This window comes from Ranitomeya variabilis, chromosome 7 (assembly GCF_051348905.1).
Source record: "Ranitomeya variabilis isolate aRanVar5 chromosome 7, aRanVar5.hap1, whole genome shotgun sequence".
Classification (NCBI taxonomy): Eukaryota; Metazoa; Chordata; class Amphibia; order Anura; family Dendrobatidae; genus Ranitomeya; species Ranitomeya variabilis.
Window position 1 is genome coordinate 242,089,345 of NC_135238.1, and position 12,500 is coordinate 242,101,844.

The 12,500-nt window shown below is 45.7% G+C and overlaps 1 protein-coding gene across 1 annotated transcript in view; it reads right to left on the reverse strand.

The window, feature by feature from the left end:
• HEG1 (heart development protein with EGF like domains 1) overlaps nucleotides 1-12,500 on the reverse strand; it is a 127,751-nt gene that overhangs the window by 21,538 nt on the left and 93,713 nt on the right. The gene's annotated exons all lie outside the window — the stretch shown is intronic.

The window sequence follows — 12,500 nt, forward strand, 5'->3', positions numbered from 1 at the left end:
TTAAGTCCCAGGTCACCTCGACGGGATAGTGCGTCATATGGGATTAAGGGGTTAAGGATAGATACCCAGTCTTAAAGCACAATATCCCATTTTGTTGCTCCTTTTTGTCCTGAGTAATCTATCATAGTCCGTACATATATCAGGACTCAATAGTATTATATATAGTGGGGAAAAAAGTATTTAGTCAGCGACCAATTGTGCAAGTTCTCCCAATTATAAAGATGAGAGGCCTGTAATTGCCATCATAGGTAGACCACAACTATAAGAGTCAAAATTAAGAAAACAAATCCAGAAAATCACCTTGTCTGATTTGGAAGATTTATTTTGCAAATTATGGTGGAAAATAAGTATTTGGTCATCTAAAAACATGCAAGATTTCTGGCTCTCACAGACCTGTAACTTCTTCTTTGAGAGGCTCCTCTGTCCTCCACTCATTACCTGTAGTAATGGCGCCTGAGACCTTGTATCTGTATAAAGACACCTGTCCACAACCTCAAACAGTCACACTCCAAACTCTACTATGGTGAAGACCAAAGAGCTGCTGAAGGACACCAGAAACAAAATTGTAGTCCTGCACCAGGCTGGGAAGACTGAATCTGCAATAGGCAAGCAGCTTGGTGTGATGAAATCAACTGTGGGAGCAATAATAAGAAAATGGAAGACATACAAGACCACTGATAATCTCCCTCGATCTGGGGCTCCACGCAAGATCTCACCCCATGGGGTCAAAATGATCACAAAAATGGTGAGCAAAAATCCCAGAACCACACGGGGGACCTAGTGAATGACCTGCATAGAGCTGGGGCCACGGCAACAAAGGCTACCATCAGTAACACACTACGCCACCATGGACTCAGATCCTGCAGTGCCAGATGTGTCCCCCTGCTTAAGCCAGTATATGTCCGGGCCTGTCTGAAGTTTGCTAGAGAGCATTTGGATTATCCAGAAGAGTATTGGGAGAATGTCATATGGTCTGATGAAACCAAAGTAGAACTGTTTAGTAGAAACAAAACTCGTCTTGTTTGGAAGAGACGGAATGCTGAGTTGCATCCAAAGAACACAATACCTACTGTGAAGCATGGGGGTGGCAACATCATGCTTTGGGGCTGTTTCTCTGCAAAGGGACCAGGACGACTGAGCCGTGTACATGAAAGAATGAATGGGGCCATGTATCGTGAGATTTTGAGTGCAAACCTCCTTCCATCAGCAAGGGCATTGAAGATGAAACGTGGATGCGTCTTTCGGCATGATAATGATCCCAAGCCCACCTCCAGGGCAATGAAGGAGTGGCTTCGTAAGAAGCATATGAAGGTCCTGGAGTGGCCTAGCCAGTCTCCAGATCTCAACCCCATAGAAAAACTTTGGAGGGAGTTGAAAGTCTGTGTTGCCCAGCGACAGGCCCAAAACATCACTGCTCTAGAGGAGATCTGCATGGAGGAATGGGCCAACATACCACCTACAGTGTGTGCCCACCTTGTGAAGACTTACAGAAAATGTCTGACATCTGTCACTGCCAACAAAGGATATATAACAAAATATTGAGATGAACTTTTGTTAATTACCAAATACTGATTTTCTACCATATTTAGCAAAATAAATCTTCCAAATCAGACAAGGTGATTTTCTGGATTTGTTTTCTCATTTTGACTCTCATAGTTGTGGTCTACCCATGATGTCAATTACAGGCCTCGCTCATCTTTTTAAGTGGGAGAACTTGTACAATTGGTGACTGACTAAATACTTTCCCCCCCCTGTACTTCACCCAGGATCAATTAGATCCTTAATATAATTATATCTATCGGTGATCAAGAAGCCAAATCATTTGTTAATCTTAAGAGTATAGAATGAGGATCTCCCTACCCTTCAAAAATTCCTCCTTTATTTCTTTTGTTGAGCCCTGTAGTGAAAATATGTATTTGTAGGCAATGTATGACCGGCAGTAAATTAGCATCTGTTCTCAGGCTGCAGCTCATCACAAAGGTCATAAGCTATGTCATCTATGGCAAAGATAGCATTCCTGGTCTCAGACCCCAGGGGGCCTTCCTGAGAACACACAGAACTGGAAACATTTCACACCTCTGATGTGTTACACCTCTGCTGTGTTAAGGCCCCGTCTCACATAGCGAGATCGCTAGCGAGATCGCTGCTGAGTCACAAGTTTTGTGACGCAACAGCGACCTCCATAGCGATCTCGCTATGTGTGACACGTACCAGCGATCAGGCCCCTGCTGCGAGATCGCTGGTCGTGTCGGAATGGCCTGGACCTTTTTTTGGTCGTTGAGGCCCCGCTGACATTGCTGAATCGGTGTGTGTGACACCGATCCAGCGATGTCTTCACTGGTAACCAGGGTAAACATCGGGTTACTAAGCGCAGGGCCGCGCTTAGTAACCCGATGTTTACCCTGGTTACCAAAAAAAACAAACAGTACATACTCGCCTTTCGGTGTCCAGGTCCCTTGCCGTCTGCTTCCTGCTCTCACTGACTGCCGGCCGTACAGTGAGAAGTGAGAGCACAGCAGTGACGTCACCGCTGCGCTCTGCTCTCAGTGTACGGCCGGCAGTCAGTGAGAGCAGGAAGCAGACGGCAAGGGACCTGGACACCGAAAGGCGAGTATGTACTGTTTGTTTTTTTTGGTAACCAGGGTAAACATCGGGTTACTAAGCGCGGCCCTGCGCTTAGTAACCCGATGTTTACCCTGGTTACCCGGGTGCTGCAGGGGGACTTCGGCATCGTTGAAGACAGTTTCAACGATGCCGAAGTCGTTCCCCTGATCGTTGGTCGCTGGAGAGAGCTGTCTGTGTGACAGCTCCCCAGCGACCACACAGCGACTTACCAACGATCACGGCCAGGTCGTATCGCTGGTCGTGATCGTTGGTAAATCGCTAAGTGAGACGGGGCCTTTACACTCCAAATGGGACCTAGTGCAGCCTGACAATTTCTATTTACTATGGGAAAGAAAAGCCAAGACAAGAACCTTTAGAAAAATACTGTACTGTATTCATTGAGAAAGTAGCCATCTAACTGAACTGCTTAAAGGGAATCCGTCACCCCCAAAATTTGAGAATGAGCTGCGGCCACCGGCATCGGGGGCTTATCTTTCAGGATACATTGGGGGCTTATCTACAGCATTACAGAATGCTGTAGATAAGAAAAAGAGGTTAGATTATACTCACCCAGGGGCGGTCCGGTCCGATGGGCGTCGCGGTCCAGGGCCTCCCATCTTCTTACGGTGATGTCCTCTTCTTGTCTTCATGCTGCGGCTCCGGCACAGGTGTACTGATCTGCCCTGTTGAGGGAAGAGCAAAGTACTGCAGTGTGCAGGTGCCGGGCCTCTCTGACCTTTCCCTGCGCACTGCAGTACTTTGCTCTGCCCTCAACAGGACAGATCAGTACGCAGGAGCAGCAGCGTGAAGACCAGAAGAGGACGTCATCGTATGAAGATGGGAGGCGCCGGACCGGACCGCCCCAGGGTGAGTATAATCTAACCTCTTTTTATCTTTCAGGATACATCGGGGGCTTATCTACAGCATTACAGAATGCATTACAGAATGCTGGAGATAAGTCCCTGATGCCGGTGGCCGCAGCTCATGCTTGAATTTTTTTTTTTTAATTCGTTTATTGATTCAGAATAAACTATACAATACAAAAGTTTGCATTCGTTATTATCAATTACAGTATGGAATACAGATGGTTACAATGCATCATCATATCCAAAATATTACCAAAGTTACAAACTGTGCACGTTGAATCACTGATGTCTTATAAATCACCTATAACAGTAACTACATTAACTTTTAGTAGCATGCCGCCAAAAAAGAAGGAAGTTCCATACAGATTTCACCCTTGAAGTGATGCCCCCCAAACCACGAGCCCAACTCTTGCATAATTGTCAAGTTAATGGGGATTATAAAGTATTATAAGAGGAGTTCCATCTACCCCAGATCCTCTCGAATTTACCTGGACACCCTCTATTTTGATATAATGTACGTTCATACGGGATGATCGAATTCACGAGATCAACCCAGGCTCTGAGAGATGGGCAGGAACCACCCATCCATCGTAATGCTAACACCTTCCGTGCCAGAAAAAGTGCCTCTCGCAGAAATATTCCAGTACAGTGATCCCAAGCCTCCGCATCCCACACCCCAAATAAGCAAATCAGTGGTTCACGTGGGACGGGAATCAGTAATAAGGATGTTAATAATGTCGTCACCTCCTTCCAATAATGAAGAATAACAGGGCACTTCCAAATCATAGGAATGAAATCTGCATCACTTGAGTGGCACCTCAAGCAATCTGACGAACGGAGGCGGCCCATTTTAAAAAGTTGCACCGGGGTCAAATAAGACTGATATATGATATACAACTGAGTCATTTTATTATTAATTGAAGGGGAGACTTTAGTAGGGGATTCCAGAATATCCTCCCACTCTTCTCCCGATACATCAGGAAGAAGTCCCTCCCACTTCCCCCTGATAGAGTTTATAGTAGACCCAACTCCCACGGACAACAGATAAGTATATAGGGAGGAAATAAGTCCTTGAGGGCCCTGAGAGTTGAGAATACCTATCAAAGGTAAAGATGAAATGGCCCGATCCGCACCCATATTCCGCATGTGTGATTGAAAGGCTGATCTTAGCTGCAGATAACGAAAGAACTGAGATCTTGGAATATTGTGAGTGTTTTGTAGTTGTTCGAAGGATACAAAGATCCCTTGGTTATATACATCTCCCACCGAAAGAACACCATACGAAATCCAAAAATCAGTGGATGGGTGGCTCAATAATCCCGGAAAGTAACTATTATTCCACAGGGGCATTTCAACCACTACATCTACAAATCAAATGCTTTTTTTAATTTGCCTCCATATTAATCGTGCCAGCCGGAGTAAAGGCAGCAAACGAGGAGCATTAACTTTCTCTAGTTCCAGAAACCCCAGTGGACAATCAACCCGGGCAGAGTGGAGTAGATGGCTCTCAGAGTTAGGTAGGGAATTACTGGGCATCCATTTATTTATCGCCTTAGCCTGACCGGCGAGATAATATAAGTAGAAATCCGGCAAAGCTGCCCCACCCCCCCAGCTTCGGCCTCTGTAATGTCGATAATTTAAGTTTGGGTCTAGTTTTCCCACATATAAAGGATGTAACCAGGGAATTTAAACTCGCGAAGAAGTGTTTGGGTATGGGCACGGCACTATGTTGAAGACAGTAGCTAAGTTTGGGGAGCAATATCATTTTAATTAGGTTTATACGGCCGGCGACAGAGAGCGGGAGTTTACTCCAGGTTGCAAATTTAGTTTTGACCAAATCTAATAGTGGATAGATATTAAGTTGTAGATCTAATTGACTATGTTGAGACATGTGGATACCTAGATATTTGAAACTGGAAACAATGGGAAGCGACGAGAGAGTTTCAAGGCAGAGTGCTGGGGTATGTGAGAGAGGGAACAAAGCAGATTTATCCCAGTTTATATAGAGACCTGAGAATTTACTGAATTTATCTATAGTCGCTATCACTTCTGGTAACGTTTCCTCTACTTTGTCCATAAATATCACCATATCGTCAGCCATATCGTCAGCATAGAGACCAATGGTATCGACTCGACCCGCAATATTTATTCCCTTAATGTCATTGGAGGTCCTTATGCGTATTGCCAAAGCCTCTATTGCCAAGGCGAAGAGAGCCGGGGATAGAGAACATCCCTGACGAGTTCCCCTATATAGGGAAAAAGGCTCAGAAATAGAATTATTCACAACTATATGTGCCCTGGGCTTCATATATAACATATCTATCCCTCTGAAAAATTTTTCCCCAAAACCGTATTTCCTCAAACACGCAGATAGGAAGGGCCACTCGAGAGAGTCAAAAGCCTTGGCTGTATCTAACGATGCCAATGCCCAGTTATTTTCTGTTTCTAGAGAGCTATACTGAATCACTGACTGAACCCGTCTAATATTATTAATGGAGGTGCTTTTTCCAGGCATAAAGCCAGTCTGGTCTGGGTGTATAAGATCTAATATGATCGTGTTCAGTCTAGTAGCCAAGATTTTAGTAAAAATGTTATAATCTACATTTACTAATGATATGGGACGATACGATCCACACTCCAAAGGATCCTTCCCCTCTTTCCTGAGCATAACAATATTTGCATCATAAAATGTTTCGGGCATAGATCCTCCCTGCCATATTTCCCGAAGTACCTGCAGTAAGAGTGGTGCCAGTTTATCTCAATATTTCTTGTAGAGCTCAATGGGAAACCCATCAGGCCGAGGAGCTTTTCCAGTGGCCATATCCGCCATAGCATGTTCTACTTCCTCCAGGGTGAACTCAGCGTCCATAAAGGCCTGCTGGGCTGGACTCAATAAAGGAAATACTATATCTGATAAATAATCCAAACATTCAAAAACATTGAGACCACTACCAGATCTATATAACGCTTCATAGTAATCATGAAAACATTGAAGTATCTCATCTGTAGAAGATACCAACGAGCCATCAAGTGTACGGATTTGCAGTATAGTGTTAGAGGCGTTATGTTGGCGTACTAAGAAAGCCAGGAGTGTACTGGCCTGGTTCCCTAGTTCAAAGTAGGATTGACGGGTAAAGAATAATTTGCGTTTTGACTTAGTGTCCGCATGTTGAGCATATAACCTCTGGGAGGCGAGCCATTCAGCCCTGTTACCACTAGTTTGACTAGCTATATAGGCAGCCTCCGAGTCTTTCAGACGCTGCTCTATCACATCATCTTCCCTAGCCGTCACCCTTTTAATGTAAGAAATTGTGGAGGACAGGCACCCCCGTAAATAGGCTTTTAGGGTATCCCAAAACAGACCAAGACTTTGAGGTTCCGGGTGAGTTGAGATGAAGCAATTCAACTGGTCAACCGTTCTATCACTAGAGTCTATTAGTTTTAACCAGAAAGGATTCAACTTCCAGGACATATTATTATATGATTGGCCATATTTAAGTTTAAGGATAACTGGACTATGGTCCGAAATCCCTCTATTGCCATGTTCAACACTATCCACCCACAATGCCAAATTACTAGAACCAAATATGTAGTCTATGCGAGATAAAGATCGCCTGGTGGACGAATGACAGGTATATCCTTTAGTCTCAGGGTGACGCACTCTCCATAAGTCCAGCCACCCGCTACCACCCATAAACAGCGCCAACTGGGAGGGGGGCTGGGACAGAAGCTCCCCAGATGTCGTGTCATCCAGTCTCAATCTGTCCAGGGAACCATCCATGACTAGGTTAAAATCTCCCATACAAATAACACTAGCATCAGGATAATTTAAGGAGAAACCCAATGCCATGCGAAGGACCGAAGTACTAGCCGGGGGTGGTTATAGACACATAGTATTACATAATCACGCAAATTAACAAATGCATGCACAAAAACAAAGCGACCTTCAGGATCCCGTCGTGCTTCCCTGGCCTCCCATCTAACATCTCTGTGTATTAACAAAGAAACCCCTCTCGAGTAGTTGGTGTGGAATGCGTGGAGACCACTGCACCCACGACCTTTGTATATATCGGGCTGTATCTCTAGTCAAATGCGTCTCCACTAGTGCTACAACATGCGGGTGATACCGTTTAATTTGTGAAAATACTTTGATCTTTTTCCGGGGGGTTTTGATACCCCGTATATTCCAGGTCAGAAATGTAGTCTCAGACCCCATGTTTATACTTAAAAGAAAGGAAGATGTGAGCTGTTACTCGGGTCAGGTTCAGAGACATCACACAAGGCACAAAAATAATATTGGCGGCTACCATACATATCAAACAATCAAAACTAATACAAAAAAACAAACAAAACAAAACTAGAACAGTAGAGGAGTACAATCCTGTACTCCTACGATCAAATAGAAAAGGGGATACCCTCACTGATTCCAGCGTCCGGTATTATTGATAAGCTCAGCACCCATATGGAGAGCTTGGTTTATGTTGACATTGGACAAAAAGAACAAATTAGGAGTCTTTCACAGTAGACACCCTGTAGGACCGTAACCATTCGGCCACCTCCGCCGGGTCCGTAAAGAATAAGGAGGAACCGTCGTGGACTATACGCAGTCGAGCTGGATAAAGCATGGAGTAGATAATATTTTTATCTCTAAGTTGTTTCTTGATTTCCATGAACCGCGCCCGCTGCTTCTGGAGCTCCATGGAGAAGTCTGGGAAAATCGATATGGTAGCATTGTTGAATTTGATAGGGCCCTTCTGCCGCGCCAAGCGAAGAATAGCATCCCTATCTCTGCAGTTGAGGAGGCGTGCCAGAAAAGGTCTAGGCGGAGTTCCAGGGGGGAGAGGTCTCGTTGGGACCCTATGGGCCCTTTCCACCGAGAATGTTGAGGAGAATCCATTCCCCAGAGAGGTTTTAAGCCAGTCTTCCAGGAATTGTTCAGGCTGCTGACCCTCTGAGCGTTCTGGCAGGCCAATAATTCGAATGTTATTGCGGCGTAATCTATTCTCCAGGTCATCCGCCTTTTGTTTCCAGGCGTTTATAGAACCAGCGGCTTTTGCCAGGGTAGTCTCCATAGGGGTGATGGTATCCTCTATATGGGACACTCGTGTTTCAACCTCTGAAATACGCCCTCTCATGGCCTGCATATCATGCCGCAGACGACCCACCTCAGTGTGCACATCCTCTATCTTTTCAGTAAGGGATGATCTAGTGAGGGATATAGCCTGCATTAGTTGCTCAGATGCTTGTTTAAGGGTCAGCTCTTCTTGCTCTCCCTCCTCATTACTATCGGAGAGGCGGTATTTACGTTGGGCCGGAGTAGAATTATTCCTGAGAGCGCGTACATTATCAGGGGGGTCCTCCCTGGCATATTTCCTTAATTTATCAGCAGCCCCTGCTCCTTTGGAGTGATGCATGGTGGACAGCAGAAGGAGCTATACAAGTCAGCGGGCACCACAGGATATAGGGCTGTATCTCAGAGTAAAAAGTCCACTGGACAGGCAGCTGGCGTATAGGGGAGTTATAGAAGGTATCAGTTATAGTGGTCACTGATATACTATATATTGGAGCGGTTCCACGGTTTCCACAAGAGGAACAGCGGTGAGGGGGTTAATCCCTCCAAAGTTGTGTCACCGGCAGGAGAAGTGTCTGTCTGGCAGGGGGGGCGCAGGGCCCAATCTTTCAGGGCACACACACCACACCACCCCTGTATTATCGCAGGTTATTCGCTCACCTCCTGGTCAGTACCGCCAAAGTAATGAGGAGCGCCTCTTCCCCTACTGTCAGGGCGTGTGCTGTAGTAATGGCCGCCGCTCCCCGCAGGCACCGCCGCTCGTCCCGGAGTTCTCAGCTCCCTCGCGCCAATGCCTCCCAGCGCTCACCGCTGAAGTCCGCAGCTCCACCGGGTCCAGCAGAGGATTACCCGGTATCAAGGAAAGCCGGCGCTGCGTCCTGTCTCGCTGCAGCACGCGCACCAAGATGGCCGCCGCTGCACAGGTACCCTCCGCCCGTCCAGGCCACACACAGATTCCCGGGTCCTCACAGCAGCCGTTCGGGAAAGTCACTTGACTCCTGGGGTCTCAAGGTGCCAATGCCAGCCGGCACCGCTGATAGATAAGGGGTCTTTATGGCAGGATAAAATCAGGATGGCCGGAGCTCTCACGAGGCACGTCTCTCCTCCACAGCTACATAGCCACACCCCCCCCCCCCTCATTCTTGAATTTTGGGGTGACAGGTTCCCTTTAATGAGGTGGTGCATAAGGCTGTGTGCCCACGTTGTGTTTTCTAAGCGTTTCAGCCACGTTTTTTCTCTGTGGAAATGCTTAAAACACGCTAAAAAAATGCATCCCATTAATTTTAATTGCATTCCGCAATTGCTGTGCCCATGCTGCATGTTTTTCAGCAGCGGAATCGCATCGCCGAAAAATACGCAGCATGTTCATTTATTTTGCGGAATCACAGCGATTCCGCCGCCATAGACTTGTATTGGAACGCTTGAAATCCGCAAATATTACAAATGTTTGCGGATTTCAAGCACATTTGCTGCGGTTTTGTAAATCAAAACCGCAGCAAATAGGAAGTGACATCACGGGCATCCCATCATGCCATCCCATCATGCCATCCCATGAGCATCCCATAATCCAGCAGAATCAGTGATGTAAGTAGCAGAATATGCCTAGTTTCTTGGCTGAGACGCCGCTGGGGTCGCACTTGTGGCATCTTCAATCCAACAAGAAAATAAACTGCAGAAGAAGAGCTGGACTAGGAAATGACCCCATAGGAGCCTTTTTTTTGTCCCAACTTTATCTGTGCTCAAAAACGCATAAAACCGCATAAAAAACACATCAAAATCCGCATGTGTTTTCCCTGGCAAGGGTGTGCGGTTTTGATGAGGAGAAATCTGCTTCTATTCTGCAATGTGGGCACAAGAGCTAAAAGTATCACCGCTATTCAGGGCTGTAAGTCACATACAGTTATATGAAAAAGTTTGGGCACCCCTATTAATCTTAAGCTTAATGTTTTATAAAAATATTTTTTTTTGCAACATCTATTTCAGTTTCCTATATCTACTATATAATTGTCTAAGGGTCACTTCCGTCTGTCCTTCTGTCTGTCTGTCGCGGATATTGATTGGTCGCCGCCTCAGTCTGTCATGGAAATCCAAGTCGCTGATTGGTCGCGGCAAAACGGCCAAAATGTCAAAATGGCCGCTCCTTCCTCCCCGCAGTCAGTGCCCGCTCCATACTTCCCTCCAGTCAGCCCTCACACAGGGTTAATGGCAGGGTTAGTGGACTGCGTTATGCCGCGGTGTAACGCACTCCGTTACCGCCGCTATTAACCCTGTGTGACCAACTTTTTATTATTGATGCTGCCAATGCGGCATCAATAGTAAAAAGATCCAATGTTAAAAATAATTAAAAAAAATAAAAAATAGTTATATACTCACCGTCCGTCGGCCCCTCGCATCCAGAACCAGCCTTTCCCGCTCCTCGCAACGCTCCGGTGACCGCTCCATGCATAGTGGTCTCGCGAGACCGCTACGTCATCATCTCGCGAGACCGCAATGCACTCTTGGGATCGGAGCGCGCGAGGAATGTCGGTAACCACTTCGCCTGGATCCGGGGCCAACGGAAGGTGAGTATATAACTATTTTTTATTTTAATTCTTTTTTTTAACAGGGATATGATGCCCACATTGCTATATACTACGTGTGCTGGGCAATATACTACGTGGGCTGTGCAATATACTATGTGGGCTGTATTATACACTACGTGGGCTGTGTTATACACTACGTGGGCTGTGTTATATACTGCGTGCGTGGGCTGTTATATACAACATGAGCTGTGTTATATGCTATGTGGGCTGTTATACACTCCGTAGGCTGTGCTATATGCTACGTGGCTGTGTTATATACTACGTGGCTGTGCTATATACTCCATGGGCTGTGTTATATACTCCGTGGGCTGTGTTATATACTATGTGGCTGTGCATTATACTCTGTGGGCTGTGCTATATACTCCGTGGGCTGTGTTATATACTACGTGGCTGTGCTATATACTCCGTGGGCTGTGTTATATACTACGTGGCTGTGCTATATACTCCGTGGGCTGTGCTATATACTACGTGGCTGTGCAATATACTACGTGGCTGTGCAATATACGTGGCTGTGCAATATACTACGTGGCTGTGCTATTTACTATGTGGGCGGTCATATACTCCGTGGCTGTGCTATATACTCCGTGGGCTCTGCTATATACTACGTGGCTGTGCAATATACTACGTGGCTGTGCAATATACTACGTGGCTGTGCAATATACTATGTGGCTGTGCAATATACTACGTGGCTGTGCTATTTACTACGTGGGCTGTTATATACTATGTGGCTGTGCTATATACTACGTGGCCGGCTGCGAACAATCAGCGACAGGCGCTGTCCGGCCGCGAATTGGCACAGGATTTGAACCATTCTTCACTAATTGGTCACGGCCGGCCGAATCCTGTGTATTCAATGTATTATTCTAAAATCTTCATAAATAAACTACATACATATTCTAGAATACCCGATGCGTTAGAATCGGGCTACCATCTAGTATCTAATAACTGTTGGGCACAGTAATGTTTCTGCCTTGAAATGAGGTTTATTGTACTAACAGAAAATGTGCAATCTGCATTCAAACAAAATTTGACAGGTGCATAAGTATGGGCACCCTTATCATTTTCTTGTTTTAAATACTCCTACCTACTTTTTACTGACTTACTAAAGCACTTTTTTTGGTTTTGTAACCTCATTGAGCTTTGAACTTCACAGCCAGGTGTATGCAATCATGAGAAAAGCTACTTAAAGTGGCCACTTGCAAGTTGTTCTCCTGTTTGAATCTCCTCTGAAGAGTGGCATCATGTGCTCCTCAAAACAACTGTCAAATGATCTGAAAACAAAGATTATTGAACATAGTTGTTCAGGGGAAGGATACAAAAAGCTGTCTCAGAGATTTAACCTGTCAATTTCCACTGTGAGGAACATAGTAAGGAAAT